Source organism: Diadema antillarum, unplaced genomic scaffold (genome assembly GCF_040938485.1).
Source record: "Diadema antillarum isolate AM-2024a unplaced genomic scaffold, OU_Dant_1.0 seq00001756_RagTag, whole genome shotgun sequence".
Taxonomy (NCBI): Eukaryota; Metazoa; Echinodermata; class Echinoidea; order Diadematoida; family Diadematidae; genus Diadema; species Diadema antillarum.
In genome coordinates, this window is record NW_027272438.1 from 212,880 (window position 1) to 231,543 (window position 18,664).

Sequence of the window (18,664 nt, forward strand, 5' to 3'; positions counted from 1 at the left end):
GAAAGAATGACTGTGCCATTCATGATCTTAATGAAAATTATGTTCCGTTCAAATTGTAAACTGTTTATCCTTTACTCTTGCAGTTAAAGCTGTCTTGTATAGAGACCACCTTCCTATAGCGGCCATCTGCCGTGTACGACCACTGAAATAAATTTCCTCAAAGAGAAAAAGCATGTTAACCCTAACCAGGCCGGGCCTATTTGGCTGTGCTGTAGCCTGACGAGGGTTGAATCGACCCCCCCCCCCCCAGATCTCGGCCGTTGATCGCGCAATCGGCATGAAAATTGGAACATACATTACCTGTGGCGTAGTCTACCAAACTATAAAAAAAAATGAAGTTTTCAGTATATCAATCAATTTTGCTGTCGTATGAATAAAATCAATATACATTTTGCTCAAAATCAGAAAATAAAGCTCCTAGAATCCTAATTTGTGGTGATAACATTCTTTGCAGCATTCCTATCCATGTACCTGAAAAAAATCTGCTATCAAAATTATTTTTCATGTATTGTATTGTTTTATTGATTTCTTATGTATTTTTTGTTTCTCGACCTTTGGTTTTATTTTTCGCCAAATTTATGACAGAACATATTTTAGGCATAATTATGCTAAAATCAGTTGACTTCGACCAATGAACATGAAAATGTTGATGCCTCTTTGAATAAGGTGAAAAAACTCAATTTGCATAGACTTTGTACACAAAATCACATTTTCGAGACATTTTCAGTCTGAGAAGCAAGCATCAAAGGTCATGCAGCGTCGTAACGGTATGCCCGATTTTCGCAAAAGTGGTGGCAGAAGATGTGCGAGAATTGAAAGTAAAAAGTCCACAAGCAAGGCGGTCAAAAAAAAAATCATGGAAAATGTCGAAGGGGGGGGGGGGGGTGATTCACCTCCTCCGGTTAAAGAAACAATCCAATAAAAGCGGCCACCTACTTTTTTTTCGTAACCGTTGGATGGCCGCTATAGACAAGTTTGACTGAAATAATTAAACCAACTAACTGCTTTTGAGATTAGGGAAAACTTAGGATCTAAATGTCACAAATTTGTTTATATACAGATGTACATTAGCCGAACAAGGCAGCTGCAACAGTGTCATTCGTTTGTTTGTTTTAATAAACAAATCAAGCATGTGACGTGATGTTATAACTCGGTATTTGTTCCTTTTACTTGAACATGCACTGTGTACCGCAACTACTAAGTGGCTTAGCCTCTCTCGAGACATTTTTTTAAATTTTTGTTTCGTGCCTTTGTCAGTAAGTCACTGACCACATCTTTAACAGTTTATACATACAGTTGAATCTCTCATCACTTCCTTTCATTTATTTATTCCCTCTCCCTCTTTCGCTTCCCCCCCCCCCCCCCCCACTCATCACCCTCTTTGAACCAATAGTTTCTTTTCTATAATTTCTATAGGGCCTGGATACCAAGGCTGCTATGAGATTGCCGGATCTAAAGTGAGTCTCTTTCATTCACGGAACTCGACCTCCATCTCATCGATTGAAGACTGCCTCTTTACCTGCAGAGAGAAGCGAAACAATTATTCTGTCATCCAACGAGATGAATGTTATTGTCTTAATGGCACTGAAGGACAAGACCTGTTAGACACCGCTTTGTCGGATGAAGTGGATGAAGAACGATGTGACAGTCCGTGTCCCGGAAACAGTGATGAACGATGTGGCGGGGCAGCTGAAAATCCAACCTGGTTCTCCGTCTACAGTGGTATGGCATGACTTTACATCACAAATAACACTCATAATTAATCAACAAATTAATAAATGACAAATATTGCCAAACACTCACACAGTACATTACACAAAGGGTCCAGGAAGGATATGTTAGAAATTACCTATAGCAAAGATCTTTTTTGACATCGTAACTGTTGTTGTGTTACAGTAAGGCTGACCGAGTTAGTCAACACTTCCCCGCTTACAAACAAACAAACGAACAAGCGAACAATCAATCCAACAAACAAACAAACAGAGAATAAGCAGACTGCTTAATTCACTTCAAGCTGAAAATTTAAAGACAAGTGACATTTGGGGAATGTACCTATCCTATAATAGCGTTTCTTTTCACGGCAATATTCAGTATTCTCTTGTTTTTGCAACAACAGACGGCACATGACAATCAATCAGAGAAAGAGAGTACGGAAACATAAGACACGTGTAAGATGTGTTGCCAATAATAACACCCTACCCTCTAGTTTGAATTACTTTGCTAGTAATCCAAATGGGCTCAAAGAATTTCACAGCTTCATATCTTAAAATATTGAAACTCCAATTTTTGTTACCTCCTTCCAAACAAAGCCACTGTTGGCTTTTGCAACCGTCCTGACAAAGTGGAGCATGGGCAATGGTCGAAGGATAGCAGCATGTATCTCGGCTCGTCACTTTCCCTGACATGTAATGGAAGTTACATTGTCAACGGGAGTCGCACCGTTCAGTGCGTGCCTGGACAGTCACCATACAAACCAAGCTGGAACCCGACTGTAACCTCTTGTAAAAAGGAGGAGATTGGTAAGTGGACATAAGTTTGAATTTCGTCGTTTATTGAAACAATAAAATAATGACAAATTATGAGGATTTAATCGGTAACGTGGGAGACATATCGGATTTGTTTACAGATGTTAATTGAATTTAAGAGGACGATAAAGACTACTATAAAATTACCGGTGTAAATTGTTATTAACCCATCAAACTCTACAGCAGAAAGGGTCCGTCTGAAGTTATGTAGACTTTAACGAATATCACTGTAATTGTGGAAGAGGCAGCCAAAAGGAAACTAAAGTCCAATTATAAATTGGATTTAGTGAAGGCAACATTATCACTAGAGCACAACAGCTCGACTGGAGGTTTCAGGAAAATCAAACAATAAATTTAGAATGTCTGTGCAGCCATCGCTGGACATGCTGGATTATATCAGTATAATAATGACGCCATCAAACATGTGACCGTGCATCACAAAATGAACAAAAAGTCACTTACAATGATTTTGTGTGAGGACTGAAAATAGGTGAAATGGGTCAACGAATCTTGGGTTTTTCATATTTTCTGAAAGAGCAAGTCTGTTTCTACAATAAAGTGTGGGATCATAAAACAAACAGGAACTTGTGTTTTGCGGCAGTTTTTCTCGAACACTTTTTGGTGGAATAGTGTGATTAGTTGTTTCTCATAGAACCATTCCCATTTCTCAAAAACCCTGTCCGTACTCTTTACTTTCAACTCCAGTAACTTCTGAAAGAATGACGCTACTGCATTGATAGTTGGCATTAATCACGTACAGAATGTGCTAATGAATCATGCTCAATTTCAGCTTAATCTAATCATCCCTTCATTGTTGTTGCTGCGGTTGTCAACATCCTGTTTTTGTGCCATTCATCCCACAGCTAGCATAGCTCGGTAAAGATTAAGAGCTTGAATACACCCTGTACTTCAGAGCCTGTTTTCTCAGTTAACACTTTGCAAATATTTAGATAGGTTAGGAGAGTCCATTTGAATTAAGTTATATATCATTTTAAAGCTTATAGTCTGCTCTTTCAGAATCTACTCTCAACTGAAAATCCATGCCTGGCAACTTTTTGTTTGTTTTGTGATACAGGGTCACGCATAGAAAATACAGAGGGAATGTCACGAAATTTCATTTTTTTTTTCATGAAGATTACGCAATATCCTTTCACATTATATTATGTGATTAGAGTAATATAATTTTCCAATGCTTTCTGAAAGAGGTACCTCTATAGTGCCGTTATTTCTACTAGAAAAGTGAAGATATGCTGAATTATCTATATAATATATTTATAATAGTTGTTCACACTGACTTACTAAAGTAAAGTAAACTACTGGTCCAGCGATGACGGCACCGAAACTGTCAAAATATATGGCTTTTTAATCGATTGTCAGATTTCCTGAAACTTTCGCTAATGTGTTCTAATGCTGCATTCAATCAATTCATATTTGTATTTGGGCTTTGGTTCCCTTTAACCAAATCATCATTGTGGAAGTATGGTAATGGGTGCTATGGTTTGGTAAAAGTGGGACGGGTTTGGTAAATGCTGAAGAAAGCTCTGTGACATAGTATTGGCTAAAAATTGAATTTTCCTGGAGGCGCAAAAAGACAGTTATGCAGATGTAAGTAACAATTGCGCATACATAGAAACCTGTATGGTCAAACATACAAGATTACTTTTAACCGTCAAAGCTGCAAGAACACATCGCGGTGAACAAAAGAAGTGCAACACGGTTAAAATTAGTGTTCGAACAGAGCTTTCCCAATGGTCAATAGTGATTTGGTCATGAATTAACATATTGCGTCACATGACTCGGCACCATAATCGTGATCCAAATACACTGTACTTGCTCAGAAATCATTCGCACGAGGTGGCATAAGCATGAAAGAAAGCTCATGGGTTGCCATATCTGCATCAGACAATACTTATGATGATGAAACCGAGAGTTTCCCCGAAAGAAAGGCTAATTTATACCTCAAGCGTCATGCAATGTGATACTGCTTAAAAGATATGTGCACACTGCATCCGGATCTGATTTGTAAGTAAAGCATTGTAAAGGACTGAGCTTTACGTGAAAGGCATTACGATGATTTATGCCTGAAAACATGAGGTTAAGTATCTGTGTTAGTGTAATTGTCACAAGAGTTTCTGTCATTTGATTTCGTTGAAACTACTTTAGATCATTTTACAGGTTATCATGATGAAATTAACAAGTACTATTACACAAACACGGAATTCTTTTATCTATGGGAGATTCGATATTTGTTATCTCTGTGTAAAAAACAAAAAAAAACACACATACAAAAAACATGCATATGATATACATAGCCGCCATTTCTTGTATACTCATGCGCGTGTGAGAGACATCCTAGTACAAAATATCACTATGCATGTAATAATGATGATAAGCATATCTGTCATAGCATTATAATCATTTCTCTCTTTTGGAAAGGAACAACTGTGGAGCCCACTTCAGCCGGTAAGTTATATACTATTGGGATTTTGTCATACATGCACTTCATTACTATTTATGTTTTGTTTTAATATTAAAAAAATCAAACCATTGAGGAAGACCCTTTAATGCCAGAATAGCAGCACAATGAGCTTAGATTAGGACTAATATGTATTTTCAATTTAAGAAGGAATTTATCTGCACATAACTAAACAGGGTATAGCTGCAGTTGTGGCTTTTGAATGCGTGTGGCATGCGTGTCGTTAAAGTTCCTGACGATACATTGCCGGAACGTGCTCGGCACGTTGCAATAACAGCGCATCCACCTGCTCACTTTTGGAATACTGAGATACTCTTATTTTCCCGGCAAGCATAAATCCTTTTTAATCTTCTTCATCGTACTATTTTCCATATGTTTTCCTCTCTTATTCCGACGAAGTCACCACCTCAACATGAAAGTTTGGAGGCTTACATATGTTCATACCAAACATTACAAAACACCATTACGTATGCTTACAAGTTAAATCATTGTTAGCTTCGCATTGTTAAGTGCGCATTCCTATGGTTTCCCTTTATAGTCTACTAAACTTGATTTGTGTTTCTGTACTGTGGTTAATCCACATGCATGGATGTCTGCTTTTCTATATCCATTTTTTTAAGATTTAACTTTCAACTTATATTCTCTAATTGTAATTCATTCGTACCTTAAATGCTACAAAATGTTAATTATTTAACAATGTTATGGACTTTATGCTAAATATTGAACACCGCATAGGTTTTTGTCTAAGTGATCTTTTCTTGTTATCATCATTGTTATTACTCAGTTTTATGGCCTGTTCTGAATTTGCATTTGTATCGCTGTTAGTTTTTTTGTTTGTTTGTCGCTTGTTTGCTAATTATGTTGGTCACGTCTTGTATTAAAGTTCCGATACCCAAACTTCATACAACCGAGGATCTTAGGCTACTTTGCACTTAAACAAACGTAGGTCCTACTAATGTACACCCCGTCGGGTATGTTTATATTCTCCACACTGTACTCCAACACTGCAATATGTCATTGACCATTTTATTAATTGTATACTCAGTCCCAGTGCTTGGCTGTATTGTTGTTGTTGTTTTTTGATATATCCGCATAGAAATGTATTAGATATGAAAACAAATGTACACAAAAGTGTGCATGGAACAGAATTGTGAGTGAAGTTTCGACAGATCCCCCCCCCCCAAAAAAAAAAGACCGCTCCTGCTTTAACTTCAGTGTACCTCTGTATAAAATGTGTGGATTGCTATCCTCTTGTGTTCAATATCAATATCCTATATTAAATGGGTTACTCAAATACCGGTTAGTGATTGGCTAAACATAGTAACGTGATGGAGGCACATTCGTTATGTTCGCCCATGGGTGAACATTTTTGTAATGTTCTCCCATGGAAAAACATTTTCACATAACAAATGACAGAAGGCCTAGGACCGCGAGCACACAGTGAAATTGGCTCAGCGCGAGCGAGCGATCGAGTTCGTTGTGCTGTGCTGGTGGTTGACGTTGACGTATTTGACTAACCCATGTAATATAACAGATGATGACTTTTGTTGTCGGGAACATGTACCAAACGTTCCACACTCAGGGTTTGAAATGCTATTTCGGGAGGCTACAAGTCCCTCGACTTCGTCTCGGGACTTATAACCTCCCTCAATAGCATTTCAAACCCTTCGGGTGGAACATTCGGTATGTTCCCTCCCCCGCCCGTCATCATCTTTATAATACGTACACATGCTTGCATGTGATGTGCATGTCATTAGATAGATAAATAAATGTTCATGCCGTCAAGCCCCCGTTTGAGGCGAGACCCCATCACCAAACGAAGCTGATGGGGTGCTATACCCCCCTAACGATTCCTCGTTTGAGAATGGGAGTAGATGTATTTGCCCACTGCAAAATAACTTTCTACTCAGGCGTGGCAAACCTGGAGGCCAAGCCAGAGTTTAATGACTGCAACAGCTGTCATATTACGTAAGATCATGATAAGGATATGTGCCTGTGGCAGACCATTCAAAGTGCACTCAATTTTCTCTATTCTTTCTAAAGTTTTAGATTCTATATTCTATTGAGAAATTCTATAGTCATCCGTTTTGAAATTCGAACGAAAAAAATTGACCCATAAATAACGAAAATACAGGAATAAGAAGTAGAGCATTGTAGAAGTTTGTCGACACACACACGCACCATGGAGCTACATAGCCCATGCCAAAACCAAAACAATCTCCTCCTCTCGCGGGTGCCCCCCCCCCCCCCCCCCTGTGGCGGTGACTGATGCTTAGATTAGGCCAGGGTCAAGGTGTTTTATATCTTTGGTTTTTAAGTCCTTGATTGCCAAGATATACACTGGCATTGTCTACAGGGGTGTAGCTTCTTCAAACGAGAGATTTGCCTCATGAATATCATATCATACTGGTATTTTACATACAGACAGACAGACACACAAACACACACACACACACACACACACACACACACATATATATATATATATATATATATATATATAATGCGTGGCGGTGTGTGTGTGGGGGGTGGTGCTGGGTAATTTTATCTATTAAAGATGAAAGGGAACCCATTGTCCGCTGGATAGCAATAATACAGTATTTATAATCATGCGTGTGAGTATGGTACTCAAGTTCCTTCCTATACCTTTATGAATGGATATCTTTTCTCCATATTGTTGTTACATGTGTATATACATTTATGTACATGTATATTCATATTCATGTTAATGTGTGTTTGTGGGTGGGGGGTAGCCATCTAAGATGACAAGCTCATGGAGATAACAAGTAAGAATTCTTTGTTGTTGTTGTTGTTGTTGTTTTGGCTTTTTCTTCTTCATTGTTCTTGATGAACAGATTACTATTTTGTTTATTGTCAAAAACGAGAAGGATCTTAATGGAAAATATTAGATAAGTATAGCGAATGGTAGGTGAAATAGAAGAGAAGTCGCTGTCCTGTTGGTTCACATATTATAATCATTTATGCAGTGACAAGTCATGCGGTGTCAACCATTAGTATATGGAATTTTCATAGGTCACAGTGCTTTCTCCGTTACACTATGAAAAGACCTTTACGTAATATCACGCCTTCATAAACATATTATAATAAAAATAATCATATTATCCGTCCGTTTTAAATTGAATCTTTATGCCACTTGCAACGCTATGAAATAAGGCTATGTACCAGGCTTGAAAGCAAAATATTTGCTTTAATGCTACATTAAGGTATGAAACAATTTCATATCTGTACTAAGAACCCGACTGTTGAGTACATTCAACTCTCTTTCACTTTACCGTATTATCTCGTTTGTTTCTGTTTTATCCACCTGCTTTAGATCACGCTGAAGACCAAACAGCACTGATAACCGGTAATTACTTTTAACTGCTAAAGATAGGACCATAGAAAAAATAATTATGACAGCAATGTTTGTTTAACATCTTACAGGAAAGCACAAGCACACACCACTTAACTTCTACGATTTTGTCATTTAGTGTGCAGACTAGACACTCTACATTTGCTCTATATATACACAATAGATGAATTCTCGATGTTTAAATCGCCGGCTTTGACTCATATTTGGTGACTGCTTAAGATTGATCAAGGCATATATAAGTTCATAAATGTGCACAATATGAATGCAAATTGAAAAACAGTTTAAATACAACGTGGGCAATTAAATCATTCATGTAATACAGAATATATTGCGCTGTTGGATGACCAATAATAAATTACAGAATTCATCATCACTAAATGATAAATCATTGTACGCCCATAACGTCCGTGCTATTTCATCTTTCACTCAGTCAAACAATACACTTAAACGCCATTTAAGTAATTTAATACAGCCCCTATTCTTGCAGAAATATTATCATTGCCTGCACCCAGTGAAAGATGGGAGCTTTATGATTTTTTTTCATGATTCACCTACTGATTAAAAGGAAAACAATCCTATTATTCAATTTATGAAATTCTTCTGTCGAGGTGTTTTCCATGCAACGGATTGAAAAATTGCCCTTCATCGACCTAAATAAGCCCCAGATTAATTAGTGGTTAAGTAGTAGCCGTCATAAAAGGAATCATAGGCGTACATCATACTCGAGCAGGATTCGAACCTACGACCTCCTTGTCTCCGGACAGTCGTCATCTCCACTAGACCACCAAGCTTCTGCCCGACAGCAAGCGTTGGCTCTGATCCTCATAGAATGCAGCGGATGCTGCGTAATTATTCAAATTCATGGAATTCTTCTGTCGAAATGTTTTCATTTACTTCGATGTAGGGCAATTTGTCAATCAGTTGCAATTGATTCAGGAATTTCTATGGCTTATCCATGTCAATGTATGTCATTCATTTATATTAGAAAGAATAGCTCGACTAAAATGGTGAATAGAAACATTCCCCCAATTTCACCAACAATACTTAACTCTTTATGTGCCACGTTTGCACCTCCGACTCAGTCGACGGCGCGCCAACTTCGCATATTCTGCTCAACAAACAAAGCCGCCAAGACCGATCGATAAACCGCTAATTACTGCTAATCCCGCGGCACAATGAAAGCGTTTCTCGTGCTTTTGTTCCTCTCATATACGGCTTGCATTCTATGTGGTGATCGACTATCAAGCGATGTTCCCAACTAGATTTGTTCGTACATTCTAAGTTTCTGTCACGGTTTAATGTGCAAAGTCATGCCTTTATTTACCGGTACAGTAATGTAGCAACTGGTCATTCAAAAGAAATTGAAAATAGAGTCATCATACAATTCATATCGAAGCAAAGCTTGGCATTCCTCTTTAACTTTGCCTACTAGTATGCCCATCTTAACAGAAATTTGTAGAAGTTATACAAATTGGAAAAACAGAATTCTTTCTCAAAGCATGACTACCTTCCTGTCTCAGAATAACGTGGCACACAGGGGGTTTCGACCATGGCACATAAAGAGTTAAAGACACTTTACCTTTCCATATTTTCCTATTCATCTTGTTTAACTAATATGTTCCAAAATTGTCTTGCTCCTTCGTCACAATCAAAGTAAGCATGGACAGGACTGTCCATTTACATATAAAAGCTTTCTCATGCACATGTGTTGATGAATATTTCTATCAAAAACTGCAATGTGTATTTTGTGACAGAACTTTCTCCATGATATAAATTGAGACGATTTAGCCTAAGACAGTGGTTTTATTGACAATGAGTATACTCTCCCCCTGAAGCAAGAACCCTAAGATGTCTATTTGAAAAGTCACTATTTACTATAAAATAACGGTAAAATTATCAAAATTCTACCAGGATGATATGTACACGAATTCCTAAATGATGCTTCCATTAGGCATGGGATGAATTGAGGTGCAACTACCGTTCTGACAAATAAACATGCAAAAGTTTCCTCATCGCATACAGGGCGTACTAGTGGGGATTTTGCCAATTATCATAATTATACACCTCTTTATAAATTAAAGGTTCCTTGCCAAACCAATGTAGATGAATATTTCTGTCTCGACAAAAAGTTATTTATTGAATTCCCTTCTGTCACCTGTCTGGAGCAAGGTTCCTGTAACTGGATCATCCCTGTAGTGGTGGGGCTGGTGGTGCTGCTGCTACTGCTGGTGGTATTTGCGTTGATGTCAATCATCCTAGCACTTTATCGAAGGAAGACAAGGTCAATATTTCTTCCTTTCTCTCTCTTTTTTTTTTCTTCCTAATAAAATGATTGATTGTTATCTGCAATATACGTCAGTACCGAATAATTCAACGACTGGCATTAATACATAGTTCACCATCAGTTGCTTTAGTGTATCAAGTATAAGAATATTATTTCCTGGGCTGTCGTATTTGACGCAATTTCAATAACAGTCTCATTCCTTTGTATCTTTCCTCGTTGTTTTCTATATAACGATAATATATATCACTGTAACAGCACTTACAAATGGCAAGAAGGCGATTGTGAAAATATAAAGGTAAACCAAACTGCATCTGGTGATGAAGTTTTCTATACTTATTAAAGATGATGAGACACCAGTTGTATTCCCCAGTCCAAGGTCTGCAAATGTTGAAATTGCCCAAAGCCAGGTCAAAAGTATGAAACAATTTGAACTATACGGTATGACGCATGCTGCCATCCACTCATACATCCGTCTGACCCGTCATTCTTCAGTGGCGGATCCAGAGGGGGGCGCAATCGGCGCACGCCCCCCTTATTTTTCGTAAAAAACAAAAGAAATAAAAAGAAAAACAATGAAATGAAACCCGGAAGTGGCACCAGAAATATTAGTCACGCCCCCCCCCCCCCTTTACAGAATTCCTGGATCCGCCCCTGTTCTTGCTTTTCATTTACAAATACGTCTATGTCGACAAACCAACACATGGGTTTCCAATCCTCTGATCGATGCTTCCTTCATAGTAAATATAATGATATAAATCATTCATTCCATATTGTAGATCCAAGTCTCGATCGCAGCATACTGAGGAGAGGCAAATTATGTTACAAAGCACGCCCATTCCATGCGAGCAGGATGAAGGCGACTCTCCAACTGAAACTCTTTCAATACACAATGATACTGCAGGCCTACCTGCTACTAGGCAGAATCGACCTTTCGCGCAACAACCTGAGAACACTGAACAACAAGCTAACGCATCACAGCGCAAATTAAACCTCGAGGCGCGTGACAACACTAACACCAACACCAACTCAAACACAAGTAACGGAAACAGCAACACCACCTCCACTACCTTACCTTACAATGAGTCGCATCATGCAGGAAGGAGCTCCAGTCGGAAACTCGCAACTGCAGGGTCCACCCCGCACGTCAGGAATAGGCGAAGCATAAATGAACCTCCAGTAATGAAACCTCCAGTAAAACCCAGATGGTATGCAACAAAGATTTATCTTACTCACTATTCCAAAAGCCAAAGTAATGTAGATGGAGAGGATGTAGTTGTCGCACCAAGGTCAAGCATGTTGTACGCCCAAATCGACCATCAAGTACCCTCCACCAGTCACATGGTCGATCAAAGTTACGAGGCCGTGGACCGCCAGCCTACACTCCCCAATTGCAATGCGTCCTGCAACACTGGCCAAAAGGCACCTGGGTCTCAGCAGCAATGTCACGAGAATGATAACAGCTGTTTCCTTTTGTACCAAACACTTGAAGACGAGAGCGAAGAGCTGGAGAATGGAACGCAAATCTACGAAGACATCAATGTTGGTCCATAAATGGAAGCACAAAAAGGTAAATGTTTCTTTCTCTTTCTTTCGTGTTTTATTTCTTCTGTCAACGATTTATTGTGATCTTTCCTTTCCCGAGTACCTACTATCGCCTAAAACAACTACCATTAACATGTTGGCACAGTATCGTCAGTTCCTTAACAGTGTAATCTTTAATACAGTAATTTCCCTCAATTTTTGTGTAACCCCACCAAAATTTGGGTTACTAAGATTTCTCCAGAAATGTCGTCAGACTAGATTCCTACTTCCTTGGAAAACCCATGGTCACTGTTATCACCACCCCCTCCATTCATCCCTCCTCTGACGTCCGTACCCCACCTGTTTTCCAACAACCCCTCGATCAGTGCACTAGTAACCCCCATGATTAGTCTCAAGATTTCCCCTTCAGCCTTTGACCCCAGTAGCCAATGTCCAATTGTAACCCTATGGGTATTGAGACTGGTCAAGCCCTGTGAAACGCCCCTGCTGGTGTTAGACTATGTAGGTGTAATAAAACTCAAGGTGAGAGCAAGCTAGCCAGTCTAGGGATATTGTTTTAAGCACCCCTCCCTTTTGTTGGTGTGTAGGCACATCAAGAGAAATGAAAGGACCATGTCTCAGAAGAGGAAGGTCATTCTTGCTAGGACAAAGTAGTAGTTGCTTTGGGATTTAGGGACAGTGTCCTACCATGGGCAAAGCCTATACAGAGTGGACTGGTTCTAACTGTAGACCAACATTTTCTGTGACAATGACGTAGAGTGCACGTCTAGCCCAAATTCTTATTCCTTTCCCTTCCCATTTCTCTGCCCCCCCCCTAATTTCCAATGAACTGTTTAGGCTAGCTCTGCGTGTGCCTTAAAGTAGAGTAACTCCATACATTACTAGATTTACTTTGCTCGTGTTACATTTTAGATTACAGATACTGCTGTGCTATATACAATGGCTGTAAGGGAATGACTGTTTGCAAGATTATTATTTGATATGTCATATGTTCAGAACAAAGTGTGATCCACACACTTCAGCATAAGAGATATGAGTGTGCATTTATTAAGTTTAATACATCATTTATGCAAATGAGATATAATTATGTCTCTATATCCTAATTGAGTGCTTTTTATGACTTATGCTATATGATTTGTCTAGTATGTTAACTAGATCAGTGTTTGCATGAGTATAAACAATGTGTTATACAGCTATGCTGGTTAGGCAGGAGCTCAAGTGACCGAGGTCACAGGAGTGCAACTTTAAAGCCCTGTAGCCAGAAGGCTTGAGAGTGACTGGAAAGCCTGTCGTTACTGCCCTTGGTCAATGTTAAGACTTTGTCTGGCCAAGTGGATGGTCAGTACGTCAGTAGTGTTCCTGGAAGTCAAGGGGAATGAGTGACCTCTAGCCAATGAGGCAGACTTTGAATGATGTCATAGAAACATGAACCAATGAAATTTCTGCTGGTCAGTAAACTTCCTGGAAGTTTCGTATTTTCTCGAGAAAGTTTGTAATATTAACATTTTACATAGAGACAGAAAAGTATAAAAGCCCATAGCTTTGGAGCAAATAGGCATATCTGCTTCCTGCCAGCGCTTTGAGGCCTGCATCCACTTTGCTTGTTACGTCGACTGTGTGATCCAGAAAGTTTTCTCACACATATATTATCTGCTGAGAGGTTTACCACAAAACACTGGTAAAACCTTACAAGCATCACCTGTACTGTTATTTACAAGTTTTATGTGCCTGTGATACAACTGGTTGTGGCACGTACATCCATTGACTGCCGTGTGGAGCAGCTTGTAGTGAAAACGAGTGTTGGCTCTTTTGACTAGGTAAGTCATTGTATTTTTTCATAATATGTATTGCATTGGAGAGTGTTTGTTAATTAAGAACTCCAAACAATAGATTTGGAGATTGCGTATTGAGAGACTCTGATATCATGTATATAAATTCCGAAGTTATTGTTATGGTATGCAAATTGATGACCGATGATTGATGCTCGTGTATTACTTGGCAATGTAATATTACAATGCACTACAATGTATTTGCCCTTTGAATGTTTTATGAATGGACATGATTTTGCATAGACTCAAGTTCATTGCTAGACAGACAAAATTGGGAAGCTGACTTGGAATTAGAAGTCAGATGTTTGATTGCATGCATGCATATTGAAATGCCCTGTAGACCCTCACACTCAGAGAAAGTGAGGCTATGCTCGTAAACATTGAGGTCTCCAATGTGCAGCACCCCCCCCCCCCTCGTCTGGAGTGACAGATTTATGTCCACTGACCGTTCGCTGTGAGTGGCAGAGGTCACTGCACTATTGAATTGTGGAATGTTTAACTCTAGAGGGGGAGGACTAGCCACTAGATGTGAAGAACCTTGCAAAGAACTAAATGTGAGGAATAGTTGCGCGATTGTGAATATAAAAAAGTTATATATTCATGCTCTTTATAATGTATACATGTGAACTGTACATGCGTGGTATAGTGTACAACTGCTCAGTGTAATTATTGTATGCATGGAGCATTATTTCCACTCAAACTGGGAGACACTTGAATGGGAGTCACAAATATCTGGAGACCCCAAATCAAGCAATTATACTGCCAGGTCGATCAGATAGATCAAAGATTTATTTGTGGCAGCAGTGTTGCATACAATTCAGAACGCTGAAAATGTTAAACTGAGGAGAGATTACACTGACCGTAAGCTTGCATACTTGTGTGTCAAAATGGATTGACAAACATTTGAATGTATACGATTGGAGATTGTATCTGTACTGTCAAATGCGCTCATATAGGTTTATGAGGCAAGTATATACAATGTACCAGATCAGATTTTGGAGTGGACTTCCATACTCCTGAGGAAATATTATTGATTAGAAAGACACAATATTAGGAAAGTCCTGTGTCTTGTAAACTCTTTTGACTAGATACATATTTGGACGAGAGCTTTGGCCAGCCTTTGCTTGGTTCAGCGTGACTGACTGCTACTGAGCATTGCATCAGCTACCGTGTACGACTGGTTTGCGACTTCTCTGGGCTCGTCGACAAGATAACCGGCGAGAGGGACAAAGAGACAGCAACGAGTCGAATTATCGTTATACACTGGCAAATATTTTGTTATGCTAATGTAACAAAGGTTACAATTGAGTCTGTGAATGAATATTGAATTGAATGATGTACTTTGTTGAACGACAAACAAGCTAATAAAGTTTGTCATTGGATTATTTTGTCAAAACTTAATCCCAGGTGTGATATTCTTTATTTATGAACTCGGGAGTGTAACATTCGGGTTACATTTGTATTTTCCAAAAGGAAATATACGAGCATTCGTACTTTTTCGTATTCTTCCTGGTTGCGTTTTTTTTTTTAATGTCACGATAATGTCTTAACAACAGAAAACAATCAAACAAAATTCATCAAGTGAGTGCCTGCAAATAGGGTTAAATTGGATTTGCAAATGGTGATTAAAACCTCAAACAGGCTATTATGAATTACCTCGCCACAATTGTATTCTCCAGCCTTAGGTTCTCAAGGGTTAAAGCCGTGTTGAGACTGTATGACTACTTGTCGTATGGCTAAGTGGATTGTGTAATGATTAAGGTGACACACTTAATTCCTTACCAGGCCTGAAATGTCTTGACTTTTATCTCTATATGGTTCGTTTGGGTTTAATACGCAGTGGTTAAGATTACTTGATGCATGTCATATTTTCTGACATACTATGAAATTATGTTTTAATGAAGTGATAATGACATGTTGATGCATGCAAAAATCCAACCACTGCGTAAAACATTCTGACAAATCATTCATTCAAAATAAATGAGGTTGCCCAGTTATTGTGGATATTTTTTTTCCTTTCTAAATATGTCGACTAGCCACATCATTGGTCTCGTGCCATTTTTTGCCCGCTGCATCCCTTTCATGTGAATATGGCCTCGAGGGAGATACCAGAAAATATTCATTCAGTGCGGGCAATATTTATCTGGTATCTCCCTCGAGGCCAGTCAATATCATAATTATTAGTATCCCCAAGGTAAATTAGGAAATTATGTGAATACGGCTATACACTATGATATGGATCAAGCCACATTTGACTACCTGTAGATCATCATCAACATGTCGAATAATTGAAAAATTGTTCATCAATGTATATCATTCAACTCCAACTTCAAAAATACATATGTAGTTGTAACAGGCGAACTTCAAACATCTGAACGCTTTAACACTTTATTTTTGCTTCTGTTTCAATTTGGAGAGTTGTAATAACTGATGGTCACTGTGCAGTTATTGAACGCAAATGGACTAGTCATTGTTTGACGCGTAGTGCTGCTGGAAGTGGTCGACCTTATATGAGTTGATTTATCGGCGTTCTTCTGCGGTGCGCGTACTTAGTAACCGAATGTTTTCTCTTCGTGGTCGATCGGAATGTTTACATGAAAGCAGGGAGGTGGGAAGAGAGATTCCACTCCTTCTCTTCCCACCTCCCTGTGTAAAGTGAATGTCGAAACCCGGAAGAAGCAAAATACCAACGAATATTGACTGTTGACCTTTTTGACCCTGCAAAATACCAACTGCAATTGCCTCGCAAAACTACCTCGTACAGGTAATAATTAATAATATTTCTACCTTGTAGATCCAAGTATGAACTGAAGTATGCTCAAGGGACGAGACGTGAAGGGTAACGTATAGCTGACGTAGATCCACATGAACACGAGGAACATTGCACAAAAACCCACTACAACAGCCACGGCAACACCAACACGTCACCGGCTGCAACACCGATACCAGCGCCAACACCAGCACAAACACTAACCACTATCGAAAATACACCCATCCATTATCCAACGTGGCAGCAGCTCACTGTGTTGCGGAGTATGTCCGACGAGAGTGTTGGATACTGGCTGATGGGACACAGCGCAGATTTTCTTCTATGAGTTTCAGGCGTCACTTACGATAGTAGGTCTCCAAGGAGTTTGAGGTGGCAATGATAGCTGTTTAATCGGGGTGGCATAGCAACTGCCCTCCTCGCGGTCCACCCTGGAAACGCTCTACGGCTGACGAGTTGGCTACATCTCGGTCAACTGATCTGATCTGGTGTATTTTTTCATCAGAAGAAGATAGGATTAAGACGTGTACAGAAGAAGACTTACATCTGTTGTGATGTGAGTTGGGTCCTGGAAGAGAGAGTAGCGCCGATGGGAAGACAGTTTGATAATGTCGCAGGGTTCGTTCACGGACGTTTGGTGAAGAGTGAGCATGCACCAAAGCTTACAAGAGTGTCTGTAGAGCTGATTGAAGTGTTTAAGAGACTGTCGATATGAATATAATATTGAAAATAGCGGATGTGGAGTAGGGTTGCTTTTCTGTTTGGTGTGTGTTGGCATGTCTACGATTTGTGTACCCTCTGTTCATTATTATTGTGTTTTGCTCATAAAGACTGTTGCGTTGCGTTTTGTCTGCTTGTATTATGTGGATGGATTAATCTATGTGTAGACTTTTGATCCCTGCATGCTCGGTCTTTGTTCAGGGTGAGCAGGTATGGTGTGGCTGTAGAGGGAGCTTGGGTAACCAAGTGAATGTATTTTCTTTCTTGTTATTTGCAGATGACACTAGTGTTTTTTTTTTTTGCTCTAACAAAGACCTGCGTGTCCTGTTGGAGACAGCAAATATGGAATTACATAAATTAACTAAATGGATTCATGCCAATAAGTTATCCTTGAATCTGCTTAAAACAAAATACATGTTATTTAGTAATAGAGACACCTTAATGCCTGGTCCTGTAATTTTTTATTATGTTCAGATTGAAAGATTTATATCAACCAAATTTCTTGGTATCCGTATTGATGACAAGTTGAATTGGAAAATGCATTCATCTCACCTTTGTAATCTTCTCTCTAGAAATGTAGGTATGATGAACAAACCAAAGTCTTTTCTTCCAAGTAGCATTTTGACCATGCTGTATTCATCTTTGATTTTTCCTTACTTAAACTATGGTGTATTAGCTGTAAAAAAATTTCTTCTTCAAAAGAGAGCTGTTAGGATTATGTCAGCAGCAAATGCACATGCTCATACTGATACGCTGTTTTATGGGAATAATATTTTGAAAATACAAGATATTTATTTATTGTATTTGGCATCCCTCATGTATCAGATCAGTAATGGTGATGTGCCCTACGCAATAGCGTCCATGTTTGTTAAGAATGATAGAGTACACAATTATTGTACAAGTCAGGCTGCCTTATATTATCTCACATCAGTCAGAACCCAACTCAGAAATAATACTGTCGCATTGGCAGGCCCAAAATACTGGAACTCTCTGCAATCCTCTTTTAAACAGGCCATTAGCCTATCTGGATTTAAACGTAAGATGAAATCTTATCTTCTTGACAGATACAATGAATCCTGATTTTTTTTTGTATTACTGTACTTCAGATAAAATAACTTGCATAGTTATAAATATATAAATTTTTGTGC